Source organism: Tupaia chinensis, unplaced genomic scaffold (assembly GCF_000334495.1).
Source record: "Tupaia chinensis unplaced genomic scaffold, TupChi_1.0 Scaffold000407_1, whole genome shotgun sequence".
NCBI lineage: Eukaryota > Metazoa > Chordata > Mammalia > Scandentia > Tupaiidae > Tupaia > Tupaia belangeri.
In genome coordinates, this window is record NW_006159909.1 from 967,039 (window position 1) to 979,495 (window position 12,457).

Genomic DNA, 12,457 nt, shown 5'->3' on the forward strand with positions numbered 1-12,457 from the left:
CCTGCTGGTCCCATTGTCTCCTGATTTTTAAAAAAATTTATTTAATTTATTATTATAATTGTTATTATTTTTAATTTTGCTATAGGGCATGTGTGCTCACCAGAGAGAAACAAAAAGAGAGACAGAGAAGGGACCAACAGATGGCCTAATGGTTATGCTGTTGGATTCCCACGTAGTTGACTACAGTTTTGTTTTGTTTTTGGAAAGGTTTTTGCTAGATGGCGCTTGTGCTCACCAGAAAGACAGAGAGAGACAGTCAGTAAGCGAGAAATCACCCCCCAGGGGGTATGGCCAATCCGCAATCCCTTCTCCTCCATTCTCTCCACAGGGTCCGGGACTTGAACTGTGTTCGATTACATGGGAGTCCAGTGACATAGCCATTACTCTAACTGCTGGTCCCGTAGTTGACTACAGTTTGAGTCTTGGACCTGGCAGCTTATAACACGACAGGTGCATGTACATACGTGCCTGAGATCCTGAGAAGAGACAGAAGGAGACGGGATTGTGGCATGGCCATTCCTCCCTGGGGGTGATTTCTTGTTTTCTGTCTCTCTGTCTCTCTGGCAAGCACACACACCGTTATAGCAAGAATCTCTCTATAGATATAAAACAAGAGAGACAGAGAGTAAGTGAGAAAGCAAACCACCAGATCCAGGACTTGAACTGTAGTTGATCACAAGGGAGTCCATTGCCTCAGCTGCTATGTCATCCACTCGCCCCATCATCATTTGATACTTCTTTCTTTTTTTTTTTTTTTGTAGAAGTTTTTGCCTTAGGGTCCATGCACTTGCCTGACAGAGAGAGAGGCTGAGACAGTGAGAGGGAAAGTGAGAAATCCCCCAGGGGGATGATCACACTGTAGTCCCTTCTTCTCTTGGGATCTGGGACATGCTTGCACGTGTGCCCAGCATGAGTTTCAAGCCACTGGGTCTGGGACTGGAACTGTGGTCATCCATGTGGGAGTACAGTGACATAACTGCTATGCCATCTACTGGCTGAGTCCTTTCATTTTTAAAAGGTCTTTTATTATATAATTACTTGGCAGACTAGATGGAATTTTTATATTTTAATGAGTGCTGAATTGTCTCTTTTTTTTCAGATGAGGGAAGATACGAATAAATAAATAAATAGCACTTGTTTTTTATTGCCAGAGGGCATGTCTGTTCATGAGAGAGAGGGAAGCCTCTCCAGTAGGACATGGTCATGCCACAATCCTTTTTTCTCCATTTCTAGGATTTGGAGCACACACGCACATGCACTTGGTGGACTGGGCTGGGATTCCAACTGCAGTAGGCTACTTGGGATCTGGCTTCCTCCATATAATGCTTAACTGCTGTGCTATGGAGCTGGCCATATCATATTTTAAAAGGTCATAATTGATACTGCATTATCATTATTATTTTTAGAGACACGTGGTCTCACTTCGTTAACTAATTTGGTCTCAAACTCATAGTCTTCTTGCCTCAGTCTCCTGAGTAACTGGGTTTATAGGCATTCCATTGTATCTAGCCTGATTTAGTTTTTTGCTATAGAGCACATGTGTTTGCTGGAGAGAGACAGAAAGAAAGCACCCTCTGTGGGGGATGACCACGCTGCCATCCCTTCTTCATTCTTGGGATTTGGGGCACACATGCGTGTGTGCCCAGTATGTTTATCAAGCAGGATCCAAACCACGAAATCAGCCATATGAGATCCAGCCACCTTAACCATCATGCCACCTGCCAGCCCCTAGCCTGGACTATTAAACTGAATCATTCCCACGTCCTGGTACCACTATCTTGTATGTCTGTATGTGCAAGCATAAGTAAAACTGTTTAATTGTAGTCTTTGCGGTACCTCCTGTCCTGCTGAGGTGTTCCTTTTTCTGTCTGTTAGTCCTGCTTGCTTGGAATAGACCTGGTGGCAGATTTCTACTTGGGCAGAAGTCTGCTGCTGCACAGGCAGCCAGAGCTACCCTTCTGTCTAATAAACTGTGCTGTGAAGAAATCTGAATTTCCTCATTCTGTTCTGAAAATATCACTGCAGACATAGAAGGTCCATGAGAAGAGCAGAAGGGTCTATGACCAGAAAAAAAGTTATTTTAAGAAGATACGAGGAAGGGTGGATGAGTTTTAAGGGTCAGGGTATAGAAGGGGACTTAGGGTTACACACACTACCTATAGCAAGTCTGAATTTTGCTAAGGGATTCTGAGTGATTGGGTTTAGGGAATAAGTCCTTAACTGTCTTAGAAATCAGTAACCTTTTAGTATTGGTGATTGACTTAATTTTGGTTGCTTTAAACTTTCTGAACTGTGGATTAAGAGTTAAGTAGGTTTCATCTGAAACTGGTGAGGGCCTTAGGTGGGACATTAAAACATTTAAGAAGGCACATCTGAAAAGGAGATTATGAAAAGAATCAAGGTTGTAAGGGTATTAAGGCTGGCAGATTTTTAAAGCACCAAGAGTGGGACTGGCTTTCATTTTGGTTACCAAGGAGCATCCTAGTTACTGAGTATCTGCTTCAGGTTTTGCATTATTAATGTAGTAGATCAGGGGTAAGAATGTGGAGATGTTTATCATATCCAGGGGAGTTCTTCAGAAATAAGGAATTTCTGAGAGCATCTCTCTTGGTAGTAGCTTGTTATTTTGAGTACCTGGGAGTTACACTACTACTAAAATAAATTACATAGAGTTCAGGGCCTGATGGACTTGGTGGAATTTTCTGGCAGAGGCATCCTCCTGTCTGGTGATCCACAGAGAGGTCAGTTGTGTGTTACTTGTTCTAACTCAGTCATTACCACTCTGGGCCTTCTCTTAAATTTATTCTTTATTCTTGTACAACATCTGTTACCAAGAGTGGAAATAAGCGTCCAAGTTCTAGGTTTCCTCATGTTGGGATAACAGGGTGGTGACTTGGCCCATCTGAAGATCACTATTGCACTTTCATTGTGCATATTGTGTAGACTTAGGGTTGACTGTTACAAATGTTGAAAGGAGTACTACCTTGAGCTAGCTGAAGGTTTGGGATTTCTGGGAACTGAAACAAGGCCTTGATGAAGAGAATTACTTAAAGAAGAGAGGTTATGAAATGTTGCATGTAAGTCAGCAAGTTCTAGAAATTCCTTCATCCCACAGAGACTTGTTGAATCTTACTTTGTTCTTGTAGATATATGAATATTTCATGACAAATCATTTTCTCATACACAATTAAAACACAATTTGCATATCTGTCTGCCATTTCTAGAATACTATTTTATAATTTTACCTAATGTAAGGTGTACCTTTTCTTGCTGTTTTGTAGATGTGCTACATGGTAGTTTTGATTAATCAAACAATGTAAGCATTTGGATATCATCTTGTCCAACCCCTGCCTTTAAAAACAAAAACAAAAACTAATTGAGGTCTAGAGAGTCAGTGACAACTCAGTATACACTGTTAAAGGCTGGCTCCTGAATCTAGATTTTTGGGCCTAGGCCTGTGTTTAGTTAACTCCTTTAACATAAACTTACCATCATTGTTGCCACAACAACTACCATTTGTTTACTTAGTGTACGCCAGGTATTGTGCTAAGTAAGCATAACAGATATCCATCACTTGCTTAAGAAATAAAGTATTACCAACTAGTTGAAGCTATCATCCCATTTTATTTTCCTGTTTCCCTCAGAAGTAATCAGCCATTTTCCTGAATTTCAACCTGCTCTTAACCAGTAACCTATACAGGTACATTTCCTGAGTGCCATGTGATTTGCTAAGAGCTAGAGATTCAGTGTGAAGAAAGACAGGTTCTCTGCCCTTGAAGGTTTCCTGTGGGCAGAATCTTTGTTCCTTAGTCTTTTTGAGATACTTAGTAATAAGCTGCTCGATTTCCTACTGTGTTTTAAGACTTCTAGGAGAAGTAGCTATCTTTTTTTCTCCTTTTCAATCCCTTCTTCCCTCTTCCCCTTCCCTATCTTCTTTTTCTTTCTGTGCTGTTTAATTGCCAGAAGATATGGGTCTCCAGAAACAGAGAGATCGGTGGGGGGAAGCACACTCCAGGGAGGCATAGTCGCACCACAATCCCTTCTCCCTTTTTCTGTCCTGTCAGGATTTTGGGCACACATGTGTGGACACACACAGGCTAGGGCTGAGATTGGAACTGAAGTTGGCCATGTAGGATTCCGGTCTCTTAACTGGTAGGCTAGTGGACTGACTTCCTTTATTTTTAAATAGTGTGATTGATCAGAGTATTTGGTCCATATGTTTTTTGTGTCAGTTTTGTTTGTCTATCTTTAAATATATTTTCTCTATTATCTACATAGTACCTAAGACTAAACTTTGTACATAGAAGACATTCAGGTGATTAGTGATGAAGTGAATTAATCGTAGGATCTAAACAGGGAAGATGGTTGAAGGTGGTCCATGGTGTGGTGGTTAAGACAGCTGGTTTCCACATGGCCTACCACAGTGTTTGATCCCAGACCCGTATCACAAACACAACAGGCATGTGCACGTGCATGCCCAAAATCCTGAAAGCGAGGAGGAGAAGGGATTATGAGTGTGGCCTTTCCCATGGGGGGAGCTTTCTCCTCTCTTTTTCTGTCTCTCTGTCTTTCTCTAGAGAGCACATATGCTCTCTAGTAGATCAATAAAACAAATTTTATAACAAACATGGTTCATGTGGAAGCATAAGTTAAAATTTTGTATGTTCTGCCAGTGTTTATCCCAGTTTGGTCTAGGTAGAGGGTAAATGTGTCTGGGTGGATCTAGGACTGAAGGACAAACTGTTTCTCAGTTTTATTTTTATTTTTTTTTTTTGAGAGGTTTTCCGCTATAGGGCACGTGCGCTCGCCAGACAGACAGAGAGAGACATAGAGACAGAAAGCGAGAAATCACCCCCCCAGCGGGGATGGTCACGCTGCAATCCCTTCTCCTCCATTCTCCTCTCGGTATCTTGGGCACACACGCACACGCACCCGGCGTGAGTTTTAAGCCACCGGGTCCGGGACACAAACCACGGTCGACTATGTGGGAGTCCAGCGACATAGCCATTACGCTAACTGCTGGTTCCCTCAGTTTTATTTTTTAAAATAATTATTTATTTAATTAATTTATTCATTTATTAATTTTAATTTGACCAGAGAGAGAGACAGAGACAGAAAGAGGGAAAGCAAGAAAGCAAGCCACCAGGTCCAGGACTCGAAGGACGGTCGGCAACGTGGGAGTGCTAGTGCCTTAACCACCACACCACCTGCTGGCCCCTGTTTCTCAGTTTTTTGAGCCATAATTTCTTTTGATAAATACAAAACTCTTGTGCTGTTTGTATTCTGACACTAATTCTCCAGCATCAACTCGGTGTCCTACAGTTTAATTCAGTTCTAACACTACCCAGAGTTAGCATCAGATCTTACAAGTTAAAGAGCAAGGTCCCCAACAAGATTGCCCTTATTTCAGGTACAAAGCAAAGTGCAGTTTTCTGAGCCATAATTTCTTTTGATAAATACAAAACTCTTGTGCTGTTTGTATTCTGACACTAATTCTCCAGCATCAACTCGGTGTCCTACAGTTTAATTCAGTTCTAACACTACCCAGAGTTAGCATCAGATCTTACAAGTTAAAGAGCAAGGTCCCCAACAAGATTGCCCTTATTTCAGGTACAAAGCAAAGTGGGGCCTTCAGGACACTTGCACTTCTGACTGGCCTACTGCAAATTTGGGGCTTCTCACAACCTTCTTAGGTTCAGTTACCCACTAGAATGACTTACAAAACTCGGGAAAGTGCTGCATTTAGGATTCTACAGATGAATGGCCACCTGGGGGCAGACAGGGGTGTAGTGGTAATGCAGCTGGACCTATTGGACCCAACTGGTCCCAAGACCTCTCTGTATATGGTATATGCAAGGTATGTGCATGCATACCATGATCCAGACTGGCTGAGAGTGGATCATAGGGTAAAGACCCTGTTGGGGGTGCCCCCCTCCCCATCTCTTGTCTCTCAGAGACTAAATAAATAAGCTGCCCTGAGCTTTGATGTCCAGTGTTCTCATAAGGAATTTCATTATGTATGCACAATTGATCAAATCATTGGCACATGATTGAGCTCAATCTCCAGCTCCCCTTTCCTCTGGAGGATTTGGAGTGGGGCTGAAAGTTCCAACCCTCTAATCAGGTGGTTGCTTTTCCTGGTGATCAGTCCCTGTCCTGAAGCTATCTTGCTCTTCCTTCCCCCAAATGAGTCACTCAGGATAACTGGTAAAGGGACTCATTATTTAGAACAAAAGACAGTCCTGTTACTCAGGAAATTCCAATGGGTTTTGAAACTGCTAGGAACTGGGAACAAAACCTGATGTATTCTTTATTACATCATATATACCTTTAATAGTATTTGAAATTGCAATATTAATTATTATTTTACTAAAAACAAATTGAACAAAGTAATTTTAGACTTTTTAATTGCCTCAGCAGTTATCTTCTATTCACAGCTCTCCAATTGCATTATTTTTCTCCTTAAGACAGGACTTCACTGTGTCTCAATCCTCCTGCCTCAGCTTCCTCAGTAGCTATAGCAAAAACCTCTAAAAAAAATTAAAAAAAATATTTTCAATTCACAGTAGTAGAATTGCAAATATGAAGGGCTGACTGCATTTTGTATTTGATTACCTTGTTACTGTAGACTCATGCATATTAAGTATTTACCTTATATTCATAACAGTTTAGTATAACTGATGCGGCACAGAGGTAGTTCAAAGGAGGAAGTAGAGGAATTAAGAGCTGTAGGATAGGCTGACTGTATTTTGTATTTGATTACCTTGTTACTGTTACTGTAGACTCATGCATATTAAGTATTTACCTTATATTCATAACAGTTTAGTATAACTGATGCGGCACAGAGGTAGTTCAAAGGAGGAAGTAGAGGAATTAAGAGCTGTAGGATTTCTTTAGAGATGAGCTAGAATTCCAACAGTCCCTGAAATATGGTTAAGATTTGGAAAAGTAGAGGGGAGAGGTGAATGATATTTTAGCTACGTGAGGCAGGGAGAATTTATCATGGCATGTTTGTGCTATACAAAGTAGAATGGCCTTCTTTGATCACATCGTATATGTCATAGTGGGATATGAAGATAGATAGGTGACCTGACATGTGATATTCAAAGGCTAGTAGAATGGTTTCACCTTGATGTGATAGGTAATTGAGTCAAAAAAGGCCTGGGAACCAGCAGTTAGCGTAATGACTATGTCGCTGGACTCCCACGTAGTCGACCGCCAGCCTGTGGCCTGGTGGTCAAGGTGACTGAATTCCACATGGCTGACCATGCAGTTGAAGTCCTGTACCCGGCTGCTTAAGAAACCTACCAAGGTCATGTGCTTGTGTCCCAGAATCCCAAAAGGAGGGAGAAAATAGAGGAGAAAGGATTGTGATATGACCATGTACATAGGGGGTGCTTGCTTTCTTTCTTTTACTTTCTGTGTCTATGTTCTTCCTCTGACTAGCACATGTGTCAACTGGCAAATTAAAAAGAAAAAAAAGGAAAGAAAATTAAAAGAGCATATAAAAAAAATTGACTGGTGGTCCAGTCATTGTGGAGCATGGTAGCACAAGTGTCCTCCAAGGCTAGAAGCCATGTACCCATCACAGATTTGGATCCCTGGGCTTGAGAACATGCCAGGGTGCATGCAGGTGCTTGCTCTCTGTCATAAAGAAGAAGAATAGGCCAGTTCTATGGGACTGCTCAAAGAGAAGCTGTATCAGGATGTGACCAGATCCTGTGAAGGGTGCTCATCACTTATTGGGTATTCCTGCAAAAACATTAAAAACTGTTAAGGTCAGGCATGAAAGACAAAAAAGATATAGAAACCCTTCCATACTGAAGCTAGGGCCTGCCCTTGGCCTAGTGAATAAGGGAGCTGAATTCCATATGGCCAGTTGTGTGGTTCAAAACCTGTCCCTGCAGCTTGAAAGACATGCCAGTCACGTGAGTATGCCTGCTCCAAATCCCAACAAGATGGAGAAATGGAGGAGAAGGAATTGTGTCATGTCCCTTTGAAGGATGCTTTCTCCCTCTCCTTCTTCCTCTCTCCCTCTGTTTCTCTGTCTGTCTGGCCAGTGCATGCACCCTCTCACAGAAATTTAAAAGCAAAAAACAAAAACAAAAACAAAAAAAAACCTGGGCTCGACTCCCACATGGCCGGCCACAGTTCAGGTCCTGGACCTTGTGGCTTGCTTTCTTACTTTCCCTCCCTTTCCCTATCTGTCTCCAGTCAGCACATGTGCTGCCCTATATAAAATTAATAACAACAACAATAATAATAATACCTATAGTTAAATAATTTTAAAAAAATCTAAAGAGACAGGACAGCCAAATGCAATATTTGATAGTGGACCAGAAAAAAATTTTTTTCTATAGATTGATAGTAGGAGAAATGATAATGTGTGTATAAGGTCTATAGACTGGACAGAAATATTTCGTTGATGTTTATTTTCTACTTATGATTATGTACTATGGTTATGTAAGAGAACGATCTTATTCTCAAGTGGTTTTTTATACATACACACAATGATAATGCAAATATGGAAAAATGTTAATACGTCAAGTGGTTTTTCAGACAAACACAAAATGATAATGCAAATATGGTAAAATGTTAATACGTGAGGAATTCAGGTGAAGGATAGACATGAATCCTTTGTACTATTTTTGCAGTTTCTTTGTAAGTCTGAAGTTTTCTTAAAATAAACTATTAAAAAAAAAAAGTAAGACTGAGCCAGAGCTGCTACATTAGTCACCAATGAATCAGGGACTATTTTAATTAACCCAAGCAGTATTTGTTTGTATATTCAGTGCATGCTCACTTTTGGGGGTCACTGTTGCTTTCTGTATTAACTTGTGTCAGCAATATTTTTTTAAGTATGGCATAAGAAAAAAAATATCACTGGCTTGGCTATCAGGAGACAAAAGATATTCTCTTTGGCCTTCAGCTAATCATTTATGAAGGCACTGAGAAAGTTGCTGTCTCTGGGTCCCAGGTTCCTCATCAACACATTTTGCAGTAAGCTAAATAAGCTGTGTTGTTGACTGTGTTTTAATGGCTGTGTGATGACTGCCTCTGGTTTCACAATCGGAACTTTGTGAGATGTCTCACACAAGTTGGAAAGGTCCATAGAAATCAGAGCTGGAAGACACCTGTGAGGCCATCTAGTCCGTGACTCTGCCAGCAGCACTTAGCTGTTCACAGCAGACCCTCCAAGTTGTCTTGGCCAACGCTGTCCTGTGTTCCAGCCATTCGACTTTTTTTTTTTTTTGGTTTATACTTTCTTTTAGTCATTTAAGAATAGAATGTTGGGCCAGCAGGTGGCGTGGTGGTTAAAGCTCTGGACACTCACTCATGACTGACCACGGTTTGAGTCCTGGACCTGGTGGCTTGCTTTCTCACTTTCCTTCTCTCTGTGTGTCTTTCTCTGGTCAAATGAAAATAAATGAATGAATAAATAAAAGTAAATAAATAATTCTAAAAAAAAAAAAAGACTAGAATGTTAGGACTAGGACAGCCGAAGACTTTCTACCCAGACGTCACCCTCCTGCCTCCCCAGATCTAGCCAGGACAAGCTAATCACTAGCCATCTGTAGTTGAGTTCTGAGCGACTTCTTTCTGGGACTAGAACAGCTGAAGACTTTCTGCCCAGACTTGATCCTCCTGCCCCCCTAGATCTAGCCAGGGTCAGAGTGATCCTCAATTTCCATAGAATCTGCTATACAAAGAGAGAAAAGTGGTATTGCTGAGAGATTGCAGATCACCTCCTCCTACATGTCTCTGAATGCTCAGATTTAACTCCAAAAACTAGGAAAAAAACATATAATCCATCAGATGACCAGAAACCACCACAAAGGCACAAGAAATATGAAAAGCCACGAAAATATCTCTCCCCTAAGGGGAAAGAATAACTCCTCATCGTCCACAGACAATACAAGGGAACTCATGGAAATGTCAGATAAAGAATTTAAAATATTCATAGTGACAAAGCTCACAGAGATGTAAGAGAAGAGAGACAACAAACTCCAGAAAATGCAGGAGAAAAGAGACGAGTTCCAGGAAGTTAGAAAGTTCTTGTATGATCTGAAACAGGAAATACACACCATAAAAAATAATCTAACGAAATTGTTAGAGATAAAGGCTGTAATATAGGAAATCAAAACCTCCTTTGAAAATATTAAAAGCAGATTAGATGATGCAGAAGATGGAATCTCAGTTGTAGAAGATAGAACTCTGATCTAGAAAAATTAACCAAAAAGACTGAGAAAATAACCCAGAAGAATGAGAATAATACATGAATAATAATAGATACCATTAAATGCCCAAACATCTAGATAATTGGTATCCCAGAAGGTAAAGAAACTAATCAGGGCATTAATAATCTACTCCATGAAATCCTGGAAGAAAACTTTCCAAACCTAGAGAGGCATTCAAATATTCAGACCCAGAAATATAAAGGACCCCACATAGAATGAACCCAAGATCATCTCTAAGGCACATCATAGCCAGTTTGTCCAAAACCACAGGTAGAGACAAGATAACTAAAATTGGCAAGAGAGAAATGCTAAGTTACTTTCAAAGGTTATCCCATCAGGCTAATGTTGGATCTCTTATCAGAAACAACGCAAGCAAGGAAAGAATGGGAAAATATAAAAACAATTTCATTCGGGTTGGCAGGTGGTGTGGTGGTTAAGAGCACTGAACTCCCACATGTTTGACTACGGTTCGAGTCCTAGAACTGGCGGCTTTTTTCCCACTTTCCTTCTTTCTTTCTTTCTTTCTTTCTTTCTTTCTTTCTTTCTTTCTTTCTTTCTTTCTTTCTTTTTTTTTTTCAGAGGTTTTCGCTATAGGGACCACTTTCCCTCTTTCACGCTGTCCCTATCTAGTCAAATGTAAATAAAGAAATAATGTTAAATAAAATCTTTTTTTTTTGGAGAGGTTTTTGCTATAGGTCACGTGCGCTCGCTAGACAAAAAGAGACAGAGATGGAAAGCGAGAAATCACCCCCCAGGGGGATTGGCCACGCTGCAATCCCTTCTCCTCCATTCTCCTCGGGATCTTTGGCACGCACGCACACGCTCCCAGTGTGAGTTTTAAGCCACTGGGTCCGGGACGCGAACTGCGGTCGACTACATGGGAGTCCAGCGACATAGCCATTACGCTAACTGCTGGTCCCCAATAAAATAATTATTAAAAATAATTTTTTCAACCAAGAATACTATACCTGGCAAGATTATCCTTCATATGGGGAAAAAAGACAAAAACGTTCTCAGATCAACAAAAACTGAAAAAATTTACCAACACCAGACCAGCTCTCCAAGAAGTGCTGCAGCGAGTGCTATACCAGGAAAACTAAAGTCAGACCCACAGAAATAAGAGTACAAAAAACAGGGACCAGCAGTTGGCATAATGGCTATGTCGCTGGACTCCCATGTAGTCGACTGCAATTTGAGTCCCAGACCTGGTGGCTTAAACTCATGCTGGGTGTGTGTGCATGCATGCCCAAGATCCTGAGAGGAGAATGGAGGAGAAGGGATTGCGGCGTGACCAGCACCCCCCTTCCCCGGGGGGGGGTGTAATTTCTCGCTTTCTGTCTCTCTGTCTCTTTCTGGTAAGTGCACATGCTCTATAGCGAAAAAACCTCTCCAAATAAATAAATAAGAGTACAAAAAGCAAGAAAATAACCAGCCTAATGGTAGGGACAAGTCCAGCGTTGAATGTTAGCTTCAAGAATTTAAACGGAAAGATCCGACCACAGTAACACTGGAAATTCAATTGAAGAGTAATTAATTACATGAGACTGAACTGGTGAAGTAGAATTTTATGACTTTTGATTAAAACATTTCTGATTTTCTCCTATGCTTTGTTTTCCAGATTTAAGGATTTTTGTCTTCTCCTGAACTGTTGATAGGTTCATTTACCTACTGTTGGAACTGAATCCTAACCTTTTTTCTGGCTTTAAGTCTTAAGTAAATTTCTCTTAACATTTTTTGATTTTGATCTATTAAAACTAAAACTGTTTTTCTTGAAATTAAAAATGCATTAAAAATACCTATTCAAGACTGCAATAAGCTATGTAGCCCCAGCTAGGTGCTGGCATATAGTATGTTCACTTTACTCACTGAGGTTTATGCCAAAAGTCAGACATGTGTTCATATGTATACCAGCTATGCTTGCTGCTGAAAGTACTTAGATTAATGTGCTTGCTTCGGCAGCACATATACTAAAATTGGAACAATACAGAGAAGATTAGCATGGCCCCTGCACAAGGATGACATGCAAATTCGTGAAGCGTTCCATATTTTTAAAGAATTTACCAGCACCAGACCAGATCTCCAAGAAGTTCTTAAGGGAGTGCTATGTCAGTAAAATTAAATGCAGACACACAGAAATAAGAGTTCAAAAACTAAGAAAATGGGCAACTTAATTTTAGGGACAGTGTCTGGAGATGAATATTATATCCCAGAATTCAATC

The 12,457-nt window shown here is 40.7% G+C and overlaps 1 protein-coding gene and 1 non-coding gene across 8 annotated transcripts in view; both read left to right on the forward strand.

Annotated features, from left to right (window-relative positions):
- The window catches only part of RHOT1 (ras homolog family member T1), a 90,808-nt gene that overhangs the window by 14,241 nt on the left and 64,110 nt on the right, over positions 1-12,457 (forward strand). The window lies entirely within an intron of this gene.
- On the forward strand, positions 12,182-12,288 carry LOC114008867 (U6 spliceosomal RNA). The gene has a single exon (XR_003550363.1). It is a non-coding gene; the product is annotated as a U6 spliceosomal RNA (small nuclear RNA).